The following is a 24,760-nucleotide window of genomic DNA, read 5'->3' as shown; positions in this document are numbered from 1 at the left end:
ACCCTTAGTAGCATTTAATTTACAGCCCCTGGGACAAGTCGAACCACTTTACTGAGGACTTATAAGTCAATTAAATATGACCATTGGGTATAAGCCAATTCTACCATGTTTAGAGGGGAGAGCAGAAGCAATGGTTAGCAGTGGTAAAGTGCACAGAGACTTAATACCAACAACAAGCATTGGCATAGCCAATAGGTCTCGCCTTTGGGACGTTATAAGTGTTTAGTTATCCAGCACAATATCCTTGGTGCAACAACATCAACTGTTGCATGGCTAAACACTTATAAGGTCCCAACGGCGAGACCTATTGGCTATGCCAATGCTTGTGGTGCTATTGTGAATGGAATGGCCACGAACTGAATCTGAAGGAATCTATTTTTAATAAAAGAAACGTCCAGACTGACATATCGCATTTAATGGATGTAAAACTTCAAACATTTTCATCCACAATCTCTCGGCAGAATGCTTTTTTCAAGTGAACTCTATCCCCCCCACCCCGGTTTAATCTCACCTATCTCTGCTAGGAAATGAAAATAAAACGCCTTTCAGTCTGGATGTAATGGTAATTTATTACCGTGGAATTGGCCTTGTCACTGGAACATCACATCACTGCATCAAGATGTGTGGAAAAAACCCATAATGCAGCAAAGCTCTAGGTAGCAATGCAAACGTTTCTAAATGCATGCACTCCCCTGGTTACAGTGCCTCCCGTGTCATTTGTTAATGTTGACGCACATAGTATTAAGTGGCGATGCTTTTTCTGAACTTTGAAGATGCTGGCAGGGACTAAGCTTTTGCGGTCTGTCCATACACATGCAACTGTGGCACACAGTGCGTCGGTGGTTATGCCTAGTGACGACCATAGCGCTGACATGAAAAATGTGTTTCGGTCTTTACTCTCTAAATTATGAGGAGGCGGATGTGAAATTTGTCTTCTCAGAAAACAATTCCCACTGCATTTTCCGAGTGAATTGGACTGGTTTGTGGGTTAACGGCTAACCAATGGCAAATGTGGGGATGATCAAGGCCACTGGAATTATGCCATTCAGCGGCTCTGTTTTGCATGATTATTGGTTTGCCGCATGTGCCACATAATTATCATCTGCTGCATGATCTGCAGATTTGAACACAAAAAAATGTTTCTACTTTAAATGGATCAAAACTTACTAAAGCCACTAGTTAGCACTTCCAAAACCCGCTTACTAAAACTCTCGCCAGAGCAGCGCTAAAGCGCTGGCTCAGGCGAGACCTAAAAACGAGATCAGAAAAATATGGAGGCGTAAGGCAAAAGGTTTGCGGGGAGACCCCCCTAAGGGTGGCAGTTTTAATAATGGAAAACAGTGTTTACTCTTTGTTCTTGTATGATCCTACTTTAGAGCACTGGCATTGGCCTAAGGATGCCTCAGGATGCTACACATTAAACTTTGTCTGGCTGTAATCTTGTCCTTTTTAGTGTCTCATAATTTCTGCACTAAGATATTTAATTACATTGTGTAACTTCTTCTCTTTCGTTAAAATGTAATTACATAGTCATTTTGTTGAGCACTGCATTTCTCTTTTAGACAATAGTAGCCTTGGTGATCGCCATCAAAGGTTTCACCAAAAAAACTCATGATCTCTAGAACAGGCAAGAATACGACAACATCCACAATACCTTTTTTGAAACAGCTTCATAAAAAGAACCCCTGTATTTTGTAAAAAAGAATAGAGATGAGGTGCATCCAATTGCAGAGAATGACAACGATTTCTTTCTGAAACCTGTATTTACTTTTAACGGATGTGATATCTAAGAGCTCCTGCATCTCTTTATTCTATGACTATCCGGGGGTAGGCTAAGTTTAATTGGCTTCCAAGCTATTAAACTAAGCTGAACCCGCTCTCCGGATGCACATTTTGAATTCTGTGAGCTCCCAGAACACGCACTAGACACTGTAGTATTCTCTGTGCCTTGTATTGTACATTTAATTGAATTAGATTGTACAGAAAATATTGCAAAGTCCCAAAAGGATTGGTAATAGTGTTTTTTAATCACGCAATTAACAGAAAGAGTATAATATATTCGACTACCTACAGGGATTGCAGTACTTTCGAAGCCATAATTCAAGACTCAGATTTCTTATCAGAAAATATTCAAAGAAAGAACATGCTGAAATACATTACACTTTACAGGGAGTTAAAAAAATAAAGATAAAGCGAAAGTTCTGCCCCATTCTGTCTGGGATGCCAACAAACAATCAAAATAGATTTACTTTGTTTTTCAGCGTACCTATAAGCAATAATAAATTTAATGAAGCTGAGAGAAATAAATACTGTTTGAAATTGTTTGAAATACTATACATCATATTGGCTAACTCTGATCACTAGATTGAATCAACCATGGGCTGAGTGGTAATACGGCAGCTGAGTGGTAATACGGGTCTGCCATATTACCACTCTTCTTCAACACATGCATGCTCCCTCTACCAAAACTTTTTGCAGTTCTGGCCTTAGATATCAGGTGTGTGTGGATGACACCAAAATCATTCTGGATCCTTGAGCATAGCAAAGACACCAAAACCATGTCCCCATGGTTATTAGCCATAAACAATTGCATGTTCAAAAACTATCTCTGCTGAAACGTCAACAAAGCAGAGTCTGATACTGTAACAAACAAACTCATTCACTAATTCATTCAACTGCCAAACTGGCTTCCACCAACGTACTGTCCCCTCACCCAAGTTCATATGTCCTTATGTGTATAGTCCAGTAACATTGGCATCAACAATTTCTTTTAAATCATTAGCTAGCCTTAAACTAAGAGCAGCAGCATCTGTGTAAACCAAAAATGGGATAGGCGTTTGACCTATTCTAGGTGTATACTGCTTCACATACTTTAAATATACCACCAGGTTGTTCATATATAGAATGAACATCAAGAGTGCTAAAACACTTCCAGCCTCATGCATCAACCCAAAATCCAGTCGGTAAAATACCGAATCGGTAATAGCTCCCGGTATTAAGTAAAAAATACCCAATCCCAATGCATCAACCCAAAAGCAGAAATCGCTATTTAAGGAATCCTTAAATAGCGATTCTTTAAATAGGGATTCCTTAAATACCGATTCCTTAAATAGCGATTGCATGTAAGGAATCCCAAAGTGAGATTCCTTAAATGCAATGCATCAAAGTTAAAAAATTAGCGATTTCGCTAATAGGGGGAGCAAATTACCATGAAGATGAACTGCATGGTAATTTGCAAAAACTTTGAAAAATGCACTTTTGTGCATTTTTCAAAGTTTCATGTTGCGCACACACATGCCCTTAGAGCATGTGTGTGTGCAACATATGTGCACATATCATTTTCAGGGGTGCAACAGGGTGTCCTTTTGACACCCTGGCACCCTTGTAAGTGCTCCCGCTATTAGCGATTCGGTAATACCGAATCGCTAATACAGACTGGCTTTACATTCATTCCTATGGGCCTCCAAGCCCATAGGAATGAATGGGTAGGTATTCCTTATTACCGATTCGGTATTACCGATTCGGTAATAAGGAATATTAAGGAATCGCTATTTGAATAGCGATTCCTACATGCATAGCCTTTTGCTATTCCTTATTAGCGATTCCTTATTTTTCGCTAATAAGGAATCGCAAATGGCATTGTTGATGCATAGGCCCCTTCTTTGTTAAACTTCTAGAGTAGTCAGAACATTTTTCTCCTGATCCAAATCCTATCTTGGCCACAACATTCCGATGCAATCATTGCAGAAAAGTCACCAATGCGTGTTCGACGGGAAACAAGGCGGCCTCAGCCATGCGTGTTTCTACTAAGTAAGCTCTACCACGCTTGCCTTAACCACGCATACACTATCTGAAATTTTTCATAGTTTGAAATTAGTCATAAAAACAAAGGAGTGCTTCTCTCATTGATATATATAAACTCATGCATGGTTCCATCATACAACCGTGTCCGACACCCATTGTTTACAAAATAGATCAAAGCTTAGTGTTATTTACAAAATTAAAAGCTGAGATGAGGTCTATAAAGGCCTACTGTAGTGAAACACTGAGAGCTAGTGTATATTTGCAAATAAGCAGCTGTACATTTAAAAAATGTTTGACTGCCCCCATTCAGGTTCTAAAGCTGAACGGAAGTTCCACTAAGACCTTCTAGTCTACATCCCAAGTATGAATTATTTTTAACAATATTCTGCCATCCTCCTTAACCATGGACTCAGTGAACAAAATGGGATGAGCACATTTCAGATCCCCTTTATTGCCCTTCTTAAAACAGCTAAAATAATCGACTGTGACCAGGAAAGCTGGGTAATGGATTATACTGCATTATTCAGAATATTAGTGAGTAGAGGAGCACACAAATCAATGCTGGATTTAATAAGGTCTACCAAGAACCCATCTGAGCCTAGAGCCTTGCCAGAATGGTTATTTTCTAGACAGTTCAAAAGAAGGAAAGCAATAAATAGTTGAGAAGTGAGTAAGCCATATATCAGCTGAACTGTGTGAAACTATTCGAGATTGTGAAACCCCCATCCCAAAAATTATTTTATTCAAGAATTTCCTAAAGATGGTGCAGTCATTTCTGACACTAACAGTATTTAAATCTGCCCAACCCTTGTAACTCTTTTAATTATTTTCTTTTCTTAATGCATCCTTATAATTGGCCCTACTAAATGTAATCGGTAATTGTCTGTGTAGGGCTCTTTTTCCAAGCATGGTAAAGTCTGCAATTCGCAACATTCCACGCATTGTGAAACCATGTACTTGGTTCGGTACTAGACATAATAACCTCTGGGAATCTGAAGACATTAGCAAGAGCAAGATGGATTGAATTTAGTGCGCTGAAGACTCGATTCGTATTAGCAGATTCCTGTAGAGAAGTACATACATCTGAGACCTTGTTCTAAAAATGAATTCTGGTCGACCATATCTCAGCATAATTGTAGACCACTATCAGTAACCATTTCTTATTGAGGCAACATAGTAAAAACTGTTTTGAATGCAGAATGTATTGTAATTCATTGTTTGATCCCTACTGATAAAGGATAAAATCCAGAAGCACATGTGTCCAGAGATTTACAGCACTATCCGCACCAACACTGGTGAAAAACTACAGCTTATATTGAAGTATGAGACGTCAGATCAGGAGTCAAGCCTGCAAGCCCTTCGAGTCAGTCTGGGTTCAAGTGATGCAGGTTATGTCCTTCTCATACAGGCAGAGAGATCAGCCGGCAGCAGTGCAGCACAGCAAGGCGGGAGTCCAGCAAACAGAAGTCTAGCAGAGTGGCAGTCCTTTAGCAGCGCAGCAGTTTTTCTTCCTGGAAGTGTGGTCACAGTTACCATAATACTGCAGTGGTGGTGTCTAAGGTACAATACATATATACCCAGTTGCGCCATGGAAATGTGGGAGACTTCAAAGAGATGCCCTTGTAGTGCACAGATGTCCTCCCTTCCTGCTTTAGCTTCAGATGCACTACAGGGGGATATGCAGCCCGTTATTTGGGGACAGGGCACAGCCTATTCAGGTGTAAGTGATGCTGGGTCCAGTTCCTCCTTCCCATCTTCCCAGGATGGCTCATCATGTCACTACTAAGTTCCCATTGTGTGTAGCAGTCTTGGGGGAGTACTCAAAGCCCAGCTGTCACCCTTCCCAGACTTGTTTCAGAGGCAGGCAGCAGGCATCAATTGGCTAAAGTAAGAAATGCTAACTTTCTAAAAGTGTCATTTTCGGAATTACAATTTAAAATGCAACTTCACAATAAGTTGTGATTTTAAATTGTGATTCCAGAGACACCAACCATGAAAAGTCCAACTATTCATAATTGGGAATTACACTTAAAAAATGTAAAGAGGTAATCCAATGTTATCCTATGAGAGAGATAGACTTTTATGTAGTGAAATACGAATTTCAGAGTTTTCACTGACAGGACATGCAACACTTTAAAGGACATGTCCACCCTTTTAAATACATTGCACCCTGCCCTCTAGGTTTTCCAGGGCCTACCTGAGAGGGTGACATAGATGTATAAAAAGGGAAGGTTTAGGCATGGCAAGAGGTTTATCTTTCCAAGTCGAAATGGCAGTGTAATCTGCACACGCAGACCCTACAATGGCAGGCATGAGACATGGTTAGAGGGCTACTTAATTGGGTGGTGCAAGCAATTCTGCAGGCCTACTTGTAGCATTTAATTTACAGGCCATGAGCACATGGAGTACACTTTCCTAGGAACTTATAAGTAAATTAAATATGCCAACTGGATATGTGCCAATGTTACCATGTTTTGAAGCGAGAGCACATGCTCTTTAGCACTGGTTACCAGTGGTTATGGGCCCGATTCACAGAACTAACTTAAGACAAAATCCTAAACTTACTACTTTTGGTATTCACAGAAGTTAGGATTTTGTCTTAAGTTTGTCTTAAAACAAACTTAAGACAGACTTAAGACAGACTTAAGTTAGGAATTTGTCTTAAGTCTTAAGTCTGTCTTCAGTCTGTCTTAAGTTTGTCTTAAGTTTGTCTTAAGTCTGTCTTAAATCTGTCTTAAGTCTGTCTTAAGTCTTTCTTAAGACAAACTTAAGATAAAATCCTACCTTCAGTGAATACCAAAAGTAGTAAGTTTAGGATTTTGTCTTAAGTTAGTTCTGTGAATTGGTTCCAAAGTGCTCAGAGTTCTCAGCCCAGTAAAAACAAAGTCAGAAAAAGTGGGCGGAGAAGGCAAAAAGTTTGGGGGTGACCCTACAGAGAGTGGCCCATTTTCTAATATTTACCACCTAGGACATGAAATAGCACCAGTCACAAATGTTGTATGATCCTCCCTTGGGTCTTACCTTAGCACTCTCAGTGCTCACTTTATGTAATACAACTGGTAGTCCTAAATTAGCATTGGCAGGAGACTTGCTTTATATGATGCGTCTCTGGACAACTTATGCAGAGGAGAACAGGTGAATCTTAAACAATTCTCTGAACTACTTCAGGCCGAGTGCCTTGGATAAACATTCCAGAGGTAGAAGCTGTGATAGTGTGGGAACAGTACCCCAATTTTCTAATGCACCCCAATATTTTAGATCATGGCAAAATTTGCCTCCGAGGTTCCGCTCTGGCACCCTTGATGCAGCAATAAGAGTCACAACCCCCCTCAACATCAGGCCCACCAAATTAGCAGAGAAGTTATAATAGTGGCTGAGACCATAAATAACTGAATTATAGATCAGAGAAACGTTAAAGGATTTTATTGCAAAATCTCAAAATAGGCATTACAGGGAAATGCAAAATATATATGTCAAGGCGGCTCAGATACAAAGTAGGCGTAGGTAGCAAACTCCGCTCCGCCCACGGAGTTTGTGGCATTTTGACAACTCTGCACTCCACTTTGAGCGTGGAGTTCGGCAAAAAACTATGTCCCTGCCGCCGCATGGTGAAGTTTACCCCATTCCAGTCCCTGGTGAAACTTCAGTTTCACAGCCTGTTTCCGTGGCAATAGGCTAGGCATGCATAGAGGGCTGCCAGTACCCGGTATGGGTTACCTACTTGCCTGAAAAACGAACAAAAGAGTAGCAAGTGGCTCCGAGCTCCTACACCCTCCTCACCAGGAAGATGTCAGGGCTTCCTCTGTTCAGTGAGGGGAAGCATAACCTGGCTCTGCACAAGGTACAACCCAAAGCAGTCTCCCACCCCCTTCGTGCCACAGTGTTTCTGCCTGCTCAGACTAGGAGCGCGTGTGCTGTTGTCACAGAGCGGCATCATGGGACTCTCGGTGCTGGGTAGAGCACCCCGGCTTCCTATTGCAACATGGGCCTGCAAGTCGATCAGCATGCTTTCAGTGAGCTGAAAGATCCTGAGGCAGAGTGAGGAGAGGAGACCTGTCCACAATCCGGGGAGTGATGGACCAGCACAGCCTTGGTGTGGCAACAGGGTTATTGGGGGTCTGCAGGAGGTGTGTGCAACCTGGAGCAGGTGGACCCATCCACGCAGCAGCCCCGCGAGGACAACTGAGGTAAGCAGCTTGGTGGGCTGGGTGTCGGGGCAGGGAACTGTGATGTGTAGAGGAAGGCCACGTAGACATGCAGTGTGGCCTGCAGGCAGCCCAGGGTCCCATAATGATTTCCGCCATGTTGCTCTTTCCCCAATTAAAATCCCAGGCTAGGACGAGCAGACATTCCTTATTTCAGTGACATGGCATGTTGAAAGGGTGCCAGGGCAAATGGAGGTCACTGGGCTGTAGTTGTCACAAATTGATTGTTTATTCCTTGTCCCGTGGTGCCCCGATAATATTACTAAGATGACGTCATCACATCACAAGCATTGGCATAGCCAATAGGTCTCGCCTTTGGGACCTTATAAGTGTTTAGCCATGCAATAGTTGCATAACTAAATACTTATAAGGTCCCAAAAGCGAGACCTATTGGCAATGCCAAGCGGCCGTTCGGCCGCGAAAGTGAAAGTGATCGCGAGCAAACATCAAAGCGGCCGTGAAAGTGAAAGTAATCGCGGTAAAGCGCGGCGCGCGCGTGCGCGCACATGCACTGTAGCTCTAGGCTGGCCTGGTAGCACTTTTTGGAGCCATCTCAATAAGTCTCGCCAGACCAGCGCATGCGCTGGGTCAGGCGAGACCTAAAAAACAATGCCCAAACAAGCTTTACGGGCTCATGTGTTAAATGGACTTTCATTTTTTCCAAACAGTCTCTATCGCCATCTACTGGAATAGTTTTTAAGTATTTACCCATAACGCTCTCATTGCTATCATAATGCACAAGTCTGTGTTATCTTGGATTAATTAAATCAATACTCCGCCCGTGTGCTGAACTCCATGGAATTCAGCTGAGCTTTTCATGAACTCCACGGAATTTGGTAGAGTGAAACTCTGCGAGCTCCGCCTAGGCCTAATACAGAGTACAAAGTCAGAAATCATAATTATTTTAAGTCCAAATGAGCAAACAAATAATAAGAACATCATCTCCAGAGAGAAAGAAAAGCCCTCTCTAAGTGGACTGGCTGAATCCTGTGGGAAACACAAAATGTCTCTTGCTTGTTCCCCAAATCGAGCATTTTTATACACCTTTTTATGAATAGGTATCAGTCAAAACCTGCAAATACAGCGTGGCATGGCTAGTGGAAGCACATATTGAGCAAATCACAATTAAGATCACCAGAATAAAATTATAACATTAACCCATTTCTAAGGAAAAGGAAGCTCCATCAGCTTCCACAACAACAGCACAGACTAGAGATGTAAAAAACAATATGATCCCTTATTTTAACAAAGACTCATAAAAAAGTGTTTCCTAGCAAGCCTATTTCAGAACTTCAAGCAGAAGTGTCCTTCAGTTGTGACATTCAGTACACAAAGAAAGTTTCACTCACAATACATGGTCTCTAAGGAAAATACCCATTTGTGTCACAGTGTCCTGTGCTCTGCAAAGACAGTGGGGCAAGAAGACATACAGGGGGGACACTGACTGGGAGGGGTAATGAACAGGAACAAGATGAACAGAACACCAAAACAGCATCCATATTAATAAAATTGAATCTCTGCAAAAATGTGGCACAACTAAACTACATTAATATAGACACTTCCAAATACCTAACAAAACGTGTTTCAAGTTGACCAATAATAAGTCATCATTTACAACTAGTTCAACCATAAAAATCATTAATATTCAAAAATAATTTGTCACTCAAATTTACACATTTAGAGAAAGCTACCACAATAGTTATAAAATAGTTTTTATACTGGAAAAATGCGAAATGTAAGCCATATGCAAGAAATACTCTACCCTGAGAAGCCAGTGCTCCAGTGAAGACAGGAGGTTCATTAACATCACTGATACGAATGTCCAGAAGTTGAGAAGCTGAGCTTCCTCTTTTATCTTTGACGAGTATTTGGAGAGAATACAGAGGCACAGTCTCAAAATCCAGCTCTGGCACGCCAGTTGTTATTATCTGGGGAAAAAAACAAATACAAACAATAAACACTAGGCACTGAATCCTAGACTGTTGCTTAATCAGAGGTGCAGTCATTTCATTTCATAAATAAATCAGGACTTGCAAAAGTTCCAGAATGAATATGATTATTCTGATTGTTTGTTTGTTAAATAATGTGCACCGTATTTTGCCTTTTAGCTAAATACATGTTAGTAATACAAAACAAGCCCAAGGTAATTCTCTAAAGTGATTTGATGTAAGGGGAAACTTATGAATAACATTAGAGGACATTTTGGATCCATTCTACATTCTCTATACTGCCACATTTATTATCAGCTGACCCCCTATTTGTGAGACATTTTCATCTCCTGAGAGTGGCTAGCCTGGGGATGGGACCTTTGCAGCACTAGCCAGAAAACAACATAAAGTTCTAATTGAACATAAAGGCCTCTCTTGACACTGAAAGGAAAACTGTTCTCGCTTAAAGAACATGCACACTTGACACCATTATCATGATCAAGTCACCCAGACCTGCGCTGGATATCTCTTCCCGTGTGGTTACACACTGACAGCACGTCTGGTGAATGGTGTAGCTGGTGTTGATATCGAGTCATCAAGTCAATTATGGGCATCTGTCAGCAAAGGGCTCGTGCTGACAGCAAAGCAGAAGATCAAGGTTTTGAAGGCGAATTGATTCACCCATGCTTGAATTATCTATGTAGAACAATTTAAAATGCTGAGAGTTGTCTTTTCAGGCGTTATTCCCAGTAGGAGCAATGCTTGATCAGACAGACATAGAACCAATTATCCCTGGAGGGATTATTTAGAAAACATTTGTGTGACTTTATTTTATTGTTAGAAGGTGATTTATTCGTAGGTGTAGGTAGGGAACTACCACTAGTAATAGGGCCACAATCACAATATAAGGTCCAGTCAGGGTCTCAATAAATTGTTTCCTTGCTCAACCCTTGGTAGCAGGCAACAAGCAGGCAGGCTTAACTTAACTAAAGGAGACAGGTGTCTAAAGCATTAAAAAACACCAATACCAATACATAAAATAAGTAAGACACAACACACAATAAAAATCCAACACTAATTAATAGAAATAGGAGATATTTTTTTGATTAAAATGACACCAAAATGAAAAGAATCCAATTTAGAGAACCAGAGATATTAATTTTTAAAGAATAAAAATTGTCTAGTGCCAAAAAGCAAAGAGCGCCAACTTAGGACATCTGGTTTGCGCTTGATTGGGACAAAGTCAAAGTTTGAGGATGACCGTTATGGAGCACAGGTCGTATACACTGGGCGGGAGGCCTCTGTCAAGTTTTTACCTCCGCACTTAGTCGGTTATCTGGAGCTTTTTATCTCAATGTCGAGCGAGGCTCCTCGCTAGGCCAAGTTTCAAGTCGACAATGGCGGCTTGGTTCGCTAAAAGGCCTTGGTGATATCCTGGAAGTCTTGTGCTCCTGAGCTTTCAGTGGGATGAACCTGAAGTCGAGGCCAGGTCACGGTTCGATATCGACGGCATGACTCTTGTCGACAGGTCGGTCACTGTATGGAGCTTTTTACCAATAGTAATCCAACCTTTTCCATACTTCTGGATCCTCTTCCAGAAGCTCCTTATGAGATTCAAAAGTGTCCACAACACAAATCCACGGGTCTAGATGCTCTGAAAGGGTCCTTTGGCTGTTGGGACTACATTTCCCAGAATGCACCTAGCCAACTCCTCAAAAGTCCCCTGCACGCCTCTCGGCTGGGCCCTTCTTTGTGGAGCTGATGCAGGTGGAGCTCTTTTAAACTGTTGCTTTGAGTAAGTCCACGCCTTGACTTCTTGAAGGAAGGCAAAGTCCTTTGGGCTGTAGTTCAAAATGTGCAGCAGGTGCAGTGATTCAGAGTGCAATCCTTTGGGGTGCAGGCCGGAGTTTTAGCAGGGCAGTCCTGCTTCTTTTGCTTCTCTTGTAGTTTCAGGCATGGATCTGAGTTGCTGGGCAATGTTCCTGGGTGACAAGCAAGGGAGTACCAATCATCAATTGGGTGGAGGGTGGCACCCTCATGTATGAAGACTTCCTCCAAAGCACTATTCTTCCAAAATCCAAAATGGAGATACTTTCTCCTGGAGGCTAAGATCTGGCTAAAGCACCCCTCGCAATGGCTAATATTCCCTAACACCCCCCTTCCAGTCCCTCTGCTAATATAATTACAGGGGCTCCTGTTTGGATGGGTGGTTCAGGATGTGGGGGTGAGCCTGTGCTGCCCTAAACTGTCATTCCCTCTTTCAAGACCAGTTTGCCCACTCCACCCCCATCCTGCCTTTTGCTCTGCAGGTGCAGTTTTCCTCCCACAGGATGTCCTTTGTCTCTAGTCAGGCCACTTCATACCTCATTAAGGCAGCTTGGCTCAGCTTGGCAGAGGATGGATAATCAAAGAAAGGCAGCTGGAAAGCTGGATTTTGGCTAATCAGAAAAGCAAGTTCTATAACTTCTTTACTGAGATAGTTATAATAAATCTAACAGTGGCAAGTTGTTGGATTTATTCTAACTAGCATTTGGAAACTTTGAAGTATATGTTTAGCTCATGTCTACCAATAGTTATACTTTATTAAAGTATTCCCATGTCAGCGTGAATAGCCATCGGCTACAATGGGGTAAAACAAAATTGGCAGTTTCACCCTAACCAGGGCATACAAAAACATATTTTATAATGTCCCTGCTGATAGTTACAAAACACCCTACCCCTGGGGCACCGAGGGAAGAGCATAGAGGTGACTTATATGTAAATAATAAGGTAGTTTGAGACTTTGGAAGTACCTTTAATGCCAAAGTCGAATTTTCATATAATTTACATTTAAAAGCAACCTGAAAAGTAGGGCTGACTTTAAAATGACAGCAGGCAGCAAAGCAATGCACACTTAAGTGCAGTATATCTGCTGGGCCTCTAAACCTATATGCCATACCATATACTAGGGGTGTACAGGTAGGCTGTCATGACAATTGTAATTGTGTCTAATTACCATACACTTTTTACACGGAGTACTGGCCCTGGTTAGCAGAGCCCAGGACACAATCAGAGTCAGTTACCACTAGTACTTATCAAGAAAATGGGGGTGATCAGGGCAAAAAGGATGACTTTCACACATGTTTTTATGAGACTTCTTGATGTACCTCAAAATTCATTCAATATCATTCATCTTTAGTCTTTCAAAATCGCTCAATACTAATAATTCAGAATAATTCAGAAGTATTATGACATTGTTGCAAGTAATGACATTTGATAGACTTTGACTATTTCATTTTCTGTTCAATAGCAATGGAGATAAGTGAGATTTATCAAGCCATGCAATGCCATCTTGCTTGGCCGTATGTAACGCAAGGGAAAACAATCACTGTCTTAAATTACTCTGCGGCAGGGAGGTATCCATGGGTTGAGCGTGAATGTTTAATGGAAACAAGGGTCTCCCTATATTATTTGAGGCCCTAGAGGAGGGAGAGGACAAGAAAAATATATAGTGACAAACCTCTAAACCGGCCTATATATTTAAATTACTGATCTGTTTAGATTCTGCATTGTCAAAATAGCCTGCCAAAAGTCATTTCATGTCATGCTATTATTTTCTGTAAAAATACTATACATCCTTTATATTTTTTAAAACCAAAGATTTATTATTTCTTTAAACTGTAAAGTGTTGAGTCACAAATATTTTGAATAAACGAAACAAATTTTTTTCTTTTTTGGTTCACTCGTAATTTTAGTGCAAACATATTACAAAATTCATATAATGAAATGACATCCTAGACATCAAAAGACAATAAAAACCACTTACTAATCATTCATACTCACATTCATACTGAGAAAAAAACACTCTAGGGAAGTTTGGGACAGGAAAGCAAAGGACCCTTGAATTGGTCAGATATTTTTCAGATAAACAAGATGGAAAATGTCAATCTTCTATGTCACTGTATTGGAAACAAATTCGCGGTGAATTCGTGAATGTTCCCATGGATACACCCATAGATTGTGGAGCATTCTCAGATTTACCATTAGTGGTAGACCTGGGAATGCATCAAAATAATAGACCTCCCCAGGTGAAATATCTTTATTTCTCCTCATTTTTTCCTCTTTCTACGTGTGCTGCATTCTGCAGCACACGTAGAAAGAGGAAAATGCCTCTCAGGATTGGTTTTGTGCAGGAATGTGTCCCTTCCTCCACAGACAATCTTGCCTACAATGCAGGCGCCCATGCAACATGACGCAAGAGTGACTGCGTTGGCGCTAGGCAGCCAAAAATGCGGCAGAGCTAGAAAAGGACAGGAATGTGCCCTATATTTTTAAATGCAGCGCATTCCTGTCCTTTCCCTTTTCCAAGGTGGCTTGCTGCATTGCACTGCATGAAAGGTTGATAAAAATGCCCCTTAGTATTCTGTAACGTACACTGATTTTAGAGGGACGGAATATTTTGCATACCATTAGATGTCAGCAAACAGATTATCATTGTTGTGAAACAATGCTGCTTTTGGAATGAGGCATTCTCATTCTATATGAAATGTATGTAATGATGAGTAAATAACTCTAGCCATACGCAACCTAGGCCCTAACTTATAGTGCCTTTCTGAAGCTTTCTCCAGGTTGGGCGGCCCTATGCATCTATTTATATTAACAGTGAACACATACATAGAACAGATCAGTATAAATAGTTCAAGTGCGGTTTAATGTCCCTTCATTTAACTTTTTCTTATTCTGGAAATTCTTCAAAGATTATATAATTGCCCTTACCTCCTGTCCTTGACATAGTTACCCTAACCTACCAGCGTGTTAGGATGACTAACCACGTGTTTCGTGTACTTTGCCAGCTAATTTATTATAAAGTCAGTCAAATCTTATTACTACATTACTATTATTAAAATAAAACAGCACGTGAAGAATATCATTATGAAAAAACCTAAAATTATATTAACTGTTGACTTTTCTTCTTTCCATTTCTCATACAAACTTCTAAAACTTCCAAGCAACATTTTAATACAGTGATGTAGCGCATTTAGTCTAATGTCTACCATGGACGTCAATTCACCAAAATGCCTGGGGTGGCTGAAGTGACTTCACATGCCCTTTGACCTTCACTTTCACTCACCCATGCAAATGCTTATACATACACACACATTCACACATACATACACACTCACACATACACAATCTGCTTACACACGCACACACAGACACACACTCTTACAAAAACACACTGAATACTGCAAGCACAGGCGCAACGTCGATATATGTAAAGGCATTTTGTTTACTTACCTCAGCTGCCAGGGAAAGTCAGTTTCCAGCTACTCGTGCTTCATTTTTTCTCAAACTAATAGTGAATAATCTAATATTATTCACTATTGGTATAATAAAAAATTGATACAAAACTAGATAGGGACAAGGTGCTTCTGTTCCTGCCACTGATTTTGCCATTCCTGACGCTAGGGGGTCGCAAAGGCAGCTCCAGGGGTCACAAGGGGCATACCAGGGGTCACAGCAGCAACCAACCTAAATGGCCTCTGTGGTCTGTATTCTAAAGCACTTCTGATGAACCGAGAGGTATTACAAAATGAGTTTGTTGCTCCATAACAAGACTTGGTCAACAAGTAAATGATATTTCAGAATTAAAACTGATTAGGCTTCACAATAAAGACTGACAAATATTAAAACGAAAACCATGAAGGTTTATTAAAAGTGGAAGGCATTGCAGAAAGCAAAATTAATGGCAACGAGTCAGTCAGTTAACCCCTTGTGTGCCCATGACGAGCTGGACTCGTCATGGGCCGCGGTTGCGCTGTGCCCATGACGAGTCCAGCTCGTCATGAACCCCGCCCGCTAATGTAACGGCCGGCACAGGGCGGGGAAAGGGCGTGGCACACAAGGGGTTAATCATCTGTCATATAAATGCATGAAGCTCAGAATAAAATGTTAATCATGAAACGGCAGATAAGAGGTTAATGGAGCTCAGTAAATAAGTCATAAGTCAGCGATCAGTCAGACAGAGTGTTGCCTGCTAAAGGTGAAAGAGAACCCTATATCTTCTAGGTACGGCTCATTTTATAGGGTAAAATGCAATAGCACTTATACATTTGGTGTGAACGTGCAAGAATTCATACATCCTACCCAATGAGGTTAAAGAAAGAACACCACCATTTGAAATCACATTTGTCAGCACTGTCCCACAGGTTATTACAAAACAGTTCCCATCCCCAGTGCTCCTGTGACACCTTATGGTTAGTAGACATTCTATTGCAAGTCAAGGTTATATTCTCATGAAATTTACATTGCAGTCCCAATAGGTGAGATCTTGAGAAAGAATTTTCTTTACCTGTACATTATCAAAATGAAGCTTGAGAACCAAGCAGCATGTTGCTCATGAAAGAATGACATTATGTTTCAAAACATTACTTACAGTTTAACAATCGTGCATGTTGGAGAACACACAGAGTGAGGACTTCATGTAGGAATAAGGTGGTGACAGCAGCAACAACTTTGAAATAGAGGCCTACTTTAGTAATGTTATAATAAACACAGTTTCAGAGTAAAACAATTTTCAGAGTGGGGGTGCTGCCATCAATGTTACATCACTGAAGTCATAGGGATGGTGAAAACTCCAAGCGCCATACAAAGAACAAATATAGGAGATTGGTAAGGGTGTGGTATGTAGCCGATTATACATTTCTAGCACACTATTGCAATTATACTAAGGCATAGTGTATCAGTGTAATTCCCAAATTGGACAAAGATAAATCACAATGTTCGTCCAATAGCCCAATCTCACTTATTAATGTGGGCACTAAACTATTCAGAGGGATCCTGGCCCACAGGCTTAATCCTGTAATGTGGCAGCCTTGTGGCCCGAATCAGTCCAGGTTTATTCTATGGACTGATTTGCAGTGAGAAGGTCAAAAGGGCACTACACGGGACTGAGACCGCCTTGGTTGCAGTGACGGAGGAGGCCAGGAAGATTATTGATCAAGGAGGGACGGTGGCCATTCTCCTCCTTGATCTGAGTGCTGCGTTTGATACTGTTAATCACAGCACTCTTCTCCAGAGACTTTCTAACCTGGGAGTCTCCACCCAGGTTCTCGTCTGGTTTAAGTCATTTCTATCTAACCGCTCGTTTCAAGTTTTTGAGAATGAGGTCATCTCCCCTCGTAAACCTTTAGGGTGTGGAGTACCGCAGGGCTCCTCTTTAAGCCCAACCCTTTTTAATATCTATTTGACCCCGCTGGCTGCTATCGTCCGCCCTTTCGGGATAAAAATTGTAACCTATGCAGACGACACACAGCTAGTGGTCGCTCTTGATCAAACCCCTGCACAGACTCCTAGTAATCTGAGAGATTGCCTAGAAGCAGTTGCTTCTTGGATGAACTCCTCTTGTCTTAAATTAAATGGAGATAAGACAGAGATGATGATCCTGGGCAAATCCGATAACGCCATTAATAACTTTTGCTGGCCATCTTGCCTTGGCCCCATTCCTACTCCCAAGGATTCAATTAAGAGCTTAGGATTCTGGCTAGATAAGACCCTTACCTTCTCTCACCAGGCGGCCATGGTTTCAGCCACTTGTATCGGTATGCTCAGGCTCATCAAAAAAATTCTCTCTAGACTCCCCTTCGAAGCCAGACAGATCATGACTCAAGGACTGATACTTTCTCGCCTGGATTATGGCAATGCCCTCTATCTAGGGGCACCCCAGTCCACTATCAATAAACTACAGGTCATTCAAAACGGTGCAGCACGAATGCTTCTGCAAGCCCCCCGTTTTGTCTCTATCAAACCTGGCCTAAGGAAACTGCACTGGCTCCCAATTAGGGACAGAATCGCTTTTAAAAGCCTATGTATCGCCCATCGCGCCTTCTGGAAGGTTGGTGCTACCATTAACCATTCTCTAATCTCCCCTTACCTTCCTAACAGACATCTTAGGTCGGCTTCCCTGTTTCTGACCTCAGTGCCAAAAATCAAGAGATCCAGAGCTGGCGGACGATCGTTTTCCTATAACTCCTCAAGACTCTGGAACTCCCTCCCTCTCCATCTGCGTTCAGAGCCTAACCATCTCTTATTCCGCAAGGGGTTAAAAACGCTACTGTTTACTACCACTGACTAGTTCCCCCCTTTTACTTATGTTATGCTTAAGTTCGCTAGCGCTGGGACGCCTCAGGGTAGCCATCGCGCTTTATAAAAACTCTATTCATTCATTCATTCATTCATTCATTCATTCATGCATTCATTCATTCATTCATTCACACATCACTGACAATGCCAAAAAAGAACTAAAAAGAAGGTCTTGCTCCTGACTGTCGACTTCGGAAAAGCTTTCAATAGAATCGATGGATCTTACATCAAAGGATTGCTCATGACAGTTGATGTTTTTTCTCTAGGTTCCAAAGATGGGTCATCTGTGGGTACAAAGGCCCAACAGCAAAGTCAGCATGAGTGGGACCTCCTCCATCTCATTCACAATACAAAGAGGGACACAGCTTTGCTGGCAGCTCTCACTCCTCCACTCGCCTCTTTACATGGAGCCAGTGGCAAATAGGGTGAGAAGGAATGCAGACATTGGAGGATTCAAATAGGGAACCACACCAACAAATGAGGTTTGGTCATTGGTGACCGTTTGGTCTCCCTCCCTGCAGTCTCTACCGACCCTACTTACAGAGTTGGTCCACTCCAGGGAGGTCTGATTGTTCTCATTGAATTTACACAAATTACAAATTCTTAACAAAAATACAGGAGCTCAAAAGTCAATTTCCCCTTGCATGAGCTCCACAGTCAATCATGTACATTGAGCTTTCATTGACGGCCCCTACAAACTCCTGTGTGCACACCAACTGTGCAATCCAATTGCAGTCAGTTCAGGGAGAGCTGCAGGCATGACAAAACCAGGGTTTATCGTGGAAAGGGAGAATTATGGTGGTAAAGATGACCATCTTGACTAGAATGCTATTCATATTCCAATCCCCTGCTGTAGCCTCCCATTACCATTATGCGCAAAATCCAGAAAGAGATAAATACCTTTATATGGGGTGTGAGGAACCTTGAATGGCTAAAAGAGTGGCACAAAAGCACTCTAATGAGGGTGATCTTGTGAAACCCAGCATTAACACTTATAAACATGTGGATCATCTGGGATTCATAGCAGAATGGGGCAAGGCGACTTTAGAAAAAGATTAGTGCTCATTGATCAAATTATTGCTGGTATACACATTTAAACAGTACCATGGCTTCCCAAATAATACAGAACCAGGGTGCTGAATTTGTCCCCAGTGATGAGAACCACACTGGTGGCATGGGATACAGTGGTTAAAAGGGGTAGACTTACAACCTTACCTTCACTATTCTCAACAATAAACGGAAACCCTGTGCAGCAGGATGGTTTCCATATATGGATGTCTCACGGCTGTAAAAGGACAAGATGCTTGTTTGATCAAGAGGAGATTATTCCCTTTGAACAGGTCAATAAGATATTCACTTCCCTGTGATGGAGAGACTGCAGTATTGCTAAATCCGACACTGGGTCCCCCACAAAAGGACAAAACAACAAGCGAGCAGACCCCTGTAAGAAATGCTACATCACCAAAGCAAAGGACAAGTGACTCCAGCCAGAGACTTACAACTAACTATTAATGAGGACCACACAGTTGGATAAACTCAGTCGAACACAGACTTTTTAACGCATGGGGAAAGTGGGCAATTGCCAAGGGCCCCCATCTTTCCAGGGGGGCCCTGGTAAAGTGAGTGAAACATTAAAAATTCTTGCCAGAATAATAATTCTCCTAAAACCAGCTTTCTTTTCAAATTTGACAGCCGAGCATGTTTACCAGAAATGTGGGGGCAAATTTACATTTATTTCATGAAAATTAGTTCAGCAACCAAAGTTGCAGTACTGTAGAAAGGGAGCTGATAGGATAGCATTATATCTTCTACCACATGGTGCTTCTGTTCTCTTCCTGAGCCCCCACACATAATTTGGCTGTCTTGCATCATGCACGCACCTATGCACCATATTGCAAAGTGTTTGCTTGAGTCTACCATAGGTTTTGTTCTGGAAGGGTACCTTACCGTACAAAAACACTATGCTTAAACAAACATTACAATTTACCACACTTTTTTGTATGCTGCATCGTGAAGCACACATTAAATTCGGGAGAAAAAATGTTTCCCCTACTTTTTGGCAAAAGGTCCTGTCTATAAATGTTAGTAGATAGAGCTTGGTGCCAGAAAAACATGGGAGGTAGCATGGGAAAGACCATTTATCACCCATGGGATGCCTCCTTGATGCAAAGTAATAGAAAGCAGTGCATAGAACAGCTTTGCACTACTTTTAGGCAACTTTCCAGTGCAAAATACATTTTGCATTGAAAAGTAAATTCCAAATCAACACTTTGCATCAGTTTGCATCACTTTTGGTGATTTTCATAGCCATAAGGTGTGGTTCTTAGTGTGCATGCCTGGCCTGTCCAGCCTTAATCCTTGCACTCTGAGGCAGAGGGTGCGTATTAATTTGAAAAATAATATTTCTGTGTCATTCCTCTCTTCTCACTTTACCTCATCTCTTCTATCTTTTTCATGTCTCCAAACCTTTCTCTTTCTCTACAGCTCTATATATCTACATACTCTCTCTCTATCTCAACTCTCTTTAAATCACTTTTATCTACCTTACTTCTTTCTCAATATACCTCACTCAACTTCTTATATCTCTACTGTTCTCTCATAGCTTTACCTGTATGTCAGACTCCGTGCCTACCTCTATATCCATCATCTTCAATACCCTCGCTCTGCATCAGCTCTCTCGGTACATTGTCCCTACCTTTGTGCTGCACTGCTCTTTACCATCTGCTCTCCTTGTAGCTCTCCTCCACCCACTTATCTTTTAATGCAACCGTATTTCTTTCTTTACCATACCTCTCTATCTCTCTCTTCTACCTTACTTCAGCCCTTTCTCTATCTCACCAATACCCCTTGCCTCTCTGACTCATTTTCCCCTCTCTGTGTCATTTCCATCACTGTCTAACCTCATCTTTCTAACTCTCTTTAAATCATCTCTTTCTCTGCATTTTCTCTCTCTCATCCCTGGGGATTCTGTACTCCTCTACCCACTCTCCCTACCCTAGCTCTTTCTCTATCTACCACTCTACTTCACTCTTAACCCTTATCTTTTTCTCTGCCTCTTTTTGTTTACCTACATATTTCTCTTTCTACCTGTTAGACCTGACATCTTTTGGCGTGGTCTCCGCTGACCTTTTCTGGCAGCAGACCCCATGTTTGGAACTTGTTTTGCTGGCTTAGGACTTTGAGCGCATTTGACACTGCCATTCAGTGCCAAAGCGCTCTGTTTGTCATATACATACTGGTGATTGGTGTATACATGATGGGCTGATTTGAGTTTGCTCCTCCGTGGGCCTGCAGCACTGGTTTTGCCATCCACTAAGGTAGTTTATCGATTGTGCCACAGGTTTGCTCTAGTGGGTCCTGTGTGCACAGGTAGCTGTTACTTGGCTTGGTATTTAAAAAATTATGTGCCAAGGGTATGTATGTCTCTTTCTATATCGGAGTTCTCCCTGGTGACCGGGTGTGGTGTTGGGAAGAGGTGGGGCGTGTGGACGTGTGTGTTACATTCAAGAGTCGTGAATGTCACTGGATGGTGTGTTTGGTACGTCGGCCATTCTCACATTTGACTAGCATGGGGGAATGCAGTGAAAGGCTATTGAGTGGGATTCCCTACATGCAGAAAAGCAACAGTATAGTGTTTGGTATTGATGAGTTCATAATGGCGAATCTTCTCTGGTAGTTCAAATATGGAAATGTCACCTTGGGAAAGGGGGCATTTCAAAACTCTGCGTGCCTGTGTGCCTGTCTCGACTTCACATCTGGGTACTGGGGCTACAGCTACATATGTGCATTCCTGATAGCAGGTCTTAAACTAGGGGCTAAAAGAAAATTGCAGACCTCCGACTCTGCGCGGCGTCTCTGGGATGGTTACATGGGGTGGAATTGGCACCTGCATTTCAAGAGGCAGGGTCTAGGCCTCACTAAACATAGTGATCCTGGGGTAGGATGGCAGATAGGACAGAATTTAGAGGAGGCCTGTGCATTTCAAAGATGGCCTTTTGAACTGATTACATCTTCAAATCCCATTGTGGGTATAATTACTGGGGCTTTGGCCTAAGAAGTTAGAGACACTTTTGGATTTGGGACCATACTATGCTGGTTCGATGCTGGGACATCGGCACGAGGAATCATTAGAGCAGGAAGGACTGCAACTGGATACTTGCAGACTTGCGGTGTCCTGGAGCTCCAGGAAGGGGACTATCACTTGGTGGATTTTTCCTGGACTGTCTTCAACCCCCAGATCGGAAGGCCAACAGTGCCTGACATTGCGGCCCACGTCCAAGGTTGCTGGCTCCTTCTGCCAGGATCCACGCCACAAGGTACTTTGTTGTGGAGAACATTGTGATGGGGCCCAAAGAGGTTTGTTGTGCCTTGTGCACACCTACAGCTGGCTGTTGGGAGCTACGGCTGCTCGCACGTTCGCCTGAGACGAAACATTTTTCCAGACTTGGAAGTGCGCCAGCATCCTGGGACACAACCTTTTGTCTACAGGGGGATAGCAATCCTGCACTATTGCAGGTGCCGCCGGGTACCTGGAGATCTAATCTGTATGGACGAAACTAAATAACTGTTTCTTTCCATTTTGGGTGGTACTGCCAATCTAATCAATGTGGCACCAGCAGGGGCAACGTGTATCATTGGCTGATGCATTTGAGGGACTGGGTCATGAGGCATAGTCAAAGACCTGTTATTTCTTTACCATTGCAAATGTTGGGGTATGCGATATTGGGAATGTCCTGTTTGCTGATTACCTTGAATAGGGCATATATGGTTAAGCTGTTCTGCTGCTAATGGGAAAGTTGGACAATTGCATATGACTGTAAAGTATATATTCAATGTGCAGATCATTTTGATTTTAATGTATATATCGAGTTGATTTTGATGTGCGTGTCTAATACAAAGGCCAGTTTATTTATACATATGGTGTGGAGTCTTTTAGCAGCGAACGCAGTGTGCTGCAAGGGTGGTGTTGTGCAAATACTTTATACATTGACCCCAAGTCTGTCTCCTCCGTGCCATGCTACCTGAGGGGGGGCACAGGTTATCAAACATGTGTATCGCACTCATCCAATCTAGGATGGGGTGCTCTAACTGGATTTGATGTGTCCCAGCACTGCCACTCTTCATCTTTCCTTCTGGCTAAATCACATTTCTCTATATACTTTATTTCTCTACCTACCTCACATATATTTCTAAATCATTTTTTTCTCTATCACCTTCTCTGTCTGCATCTTGTCTTTCACAATACTCTTCTTTTCATATCACTGTCCTCTCCCATATCTTGTTCGTTCCAATTTCTCTTACTCAGCAGGTAACTATCTAGCATGAGAAGTGCAAACATATAAAATGGTGAAGAGGGACAAGGCATGGGAAGAGAACTCAGGAGAAAAGTATCCAATCTTAGGCAATAGAATGGTGAAAGTACTCAGAGCAGCACTTTGCTTTTCACTATTTTCCATAAGACCACCAATAATGAAAGGAAATGTTTTGGACCTGGCCATCTCTGCGGGGTCACCCCTAACCTTTTTGCCTTTACCCACCACTTTTTTTGCTGAATTCATTTTTGCTGCCCTAAGGACTCTGTGCACTTCACCACTGCTAACCAGTGCTTGAGCTCTATATTCTAAACATGGTAGAATTGGCTTACACGCAATTGGCATATTTAATTTACTTATAAGTTCCTAGTAAAGTGGTGCTACATGTACCCAGGGCCTGTAAATTAAATGCTACTAGTGGGCCTGCAGCACTTATTTTTCCACCTACTTAAGTTGCCATTTAAACATGTCTCAGGCCTGCCATTGCAGCCTGTGTGTGTGCAGTTTTAAACTGTCATTTAACCTGGCAAAATAAACCTTTTGTCAAGCCCTACCCTTCCTTTTTAAAACATTTAAGTCAGCCCTAGGGTAGGCCCTGGACATCCCAGAGGGCAGGGTGCAGTATATTGAAAAAGTTGGATATGTACTTTTTAGTTTTACATGCCCTGGCAGTGAAAAACTCTTAGATTGTTTTTTCACTGCTGTATGGCCTGCCTCTCCCATAGTATAACATTGCTGTTACTGTATTACATTTAATAAGCTGTAACTTCCAAATGGTAACAGGTAACCAGTTCATGTTCGGTGTCTTTGTAATTGTAAAGCCAGGTCTTCCCTGGACCGGAAACAAGCATCCTGGGACCGGGTTCGGGGTAACACCCTCATCAGCCAGGCTAGCTTGAATCCAGTGGCAAAGTAAGCAAGAGACCCACGTCTGGGCATATCCTGCCAACATAAGGCGAACAAAGCAAACACAAGGAGATGATGGACAGAGCACTGAAACTTTTCAGACACTCACCCCTAGTCACAGATCTGGGTTGAATCCATCATCGTTCTTTAGCTCACTTTGCCACCCAGTTCAGACCCAGCCATATGCTAATCAGTCTTGACCCTGTTCCTTGTGGGAACAGTCCAGCCCAAACTGCCAACCCAGGGATTTCCTGGACCAGAAACCAGCATCCTGGGACCGGTTTCGGGGTAACACCCCTCATCAGCCAGGCTAGGTTGAATCCAGTGGCAAAGTGAGCAAGGGACCCATGTCTCACCCTTGAATAAGCTATGTCCTGCCTCCACACAAATTGCTGCATATACCTGTAATTCATCCGGAGCTGAGCGGGGGAGACAGGAAACATGTGCACTTCAAAGGAACACCTCTAGAAGCTTCTCCCACTTC

At 42.2% G+C, this 24,760-nt stretch overlaps 1 pseudogene across 1 annotated transcript in view; it reads right to left on the bottom strand.

The window, feature by feature from the left end:
* The window catches only part of LOC146797602 (cadherin-related family member 3-like), a 706,232-nt pseudogene that overhangs the window by 509,784 nt on the left and 171,688 nt on the right, over positions 1 to 24,760 (bottom strand). Inside the window, exon 3 of the transcript XR_014969047.1 lies at positions 9,772 to 9,937. The product of XR_014969047.1 is annotated as a cadherin-related family member 3-like (transcript). The remainder of the gene's footprint in view (positions 1 to 9,771; positions 9,938 to 24,760) is intronic.

The sequence above is a fragment of the Triturus cristatus genome, chromosome 9, assembly GCF_964204655.1.
Source record: "Triturus cristatus chromosome 9, aTriCri1.1, whole genome shotgun sequence".
NCBI classification, from domain to species: Eukaryota; Metazoa; Chordata; class Amphibia; order Caudata; family Salamandridae; genus Triturus; species Triturus cristatus.
The sequence above is the reverse complement of the archived record's forward strand: the minus strand, read 5'-3'. Positions and strand labels throughout refer to the sequence as shown.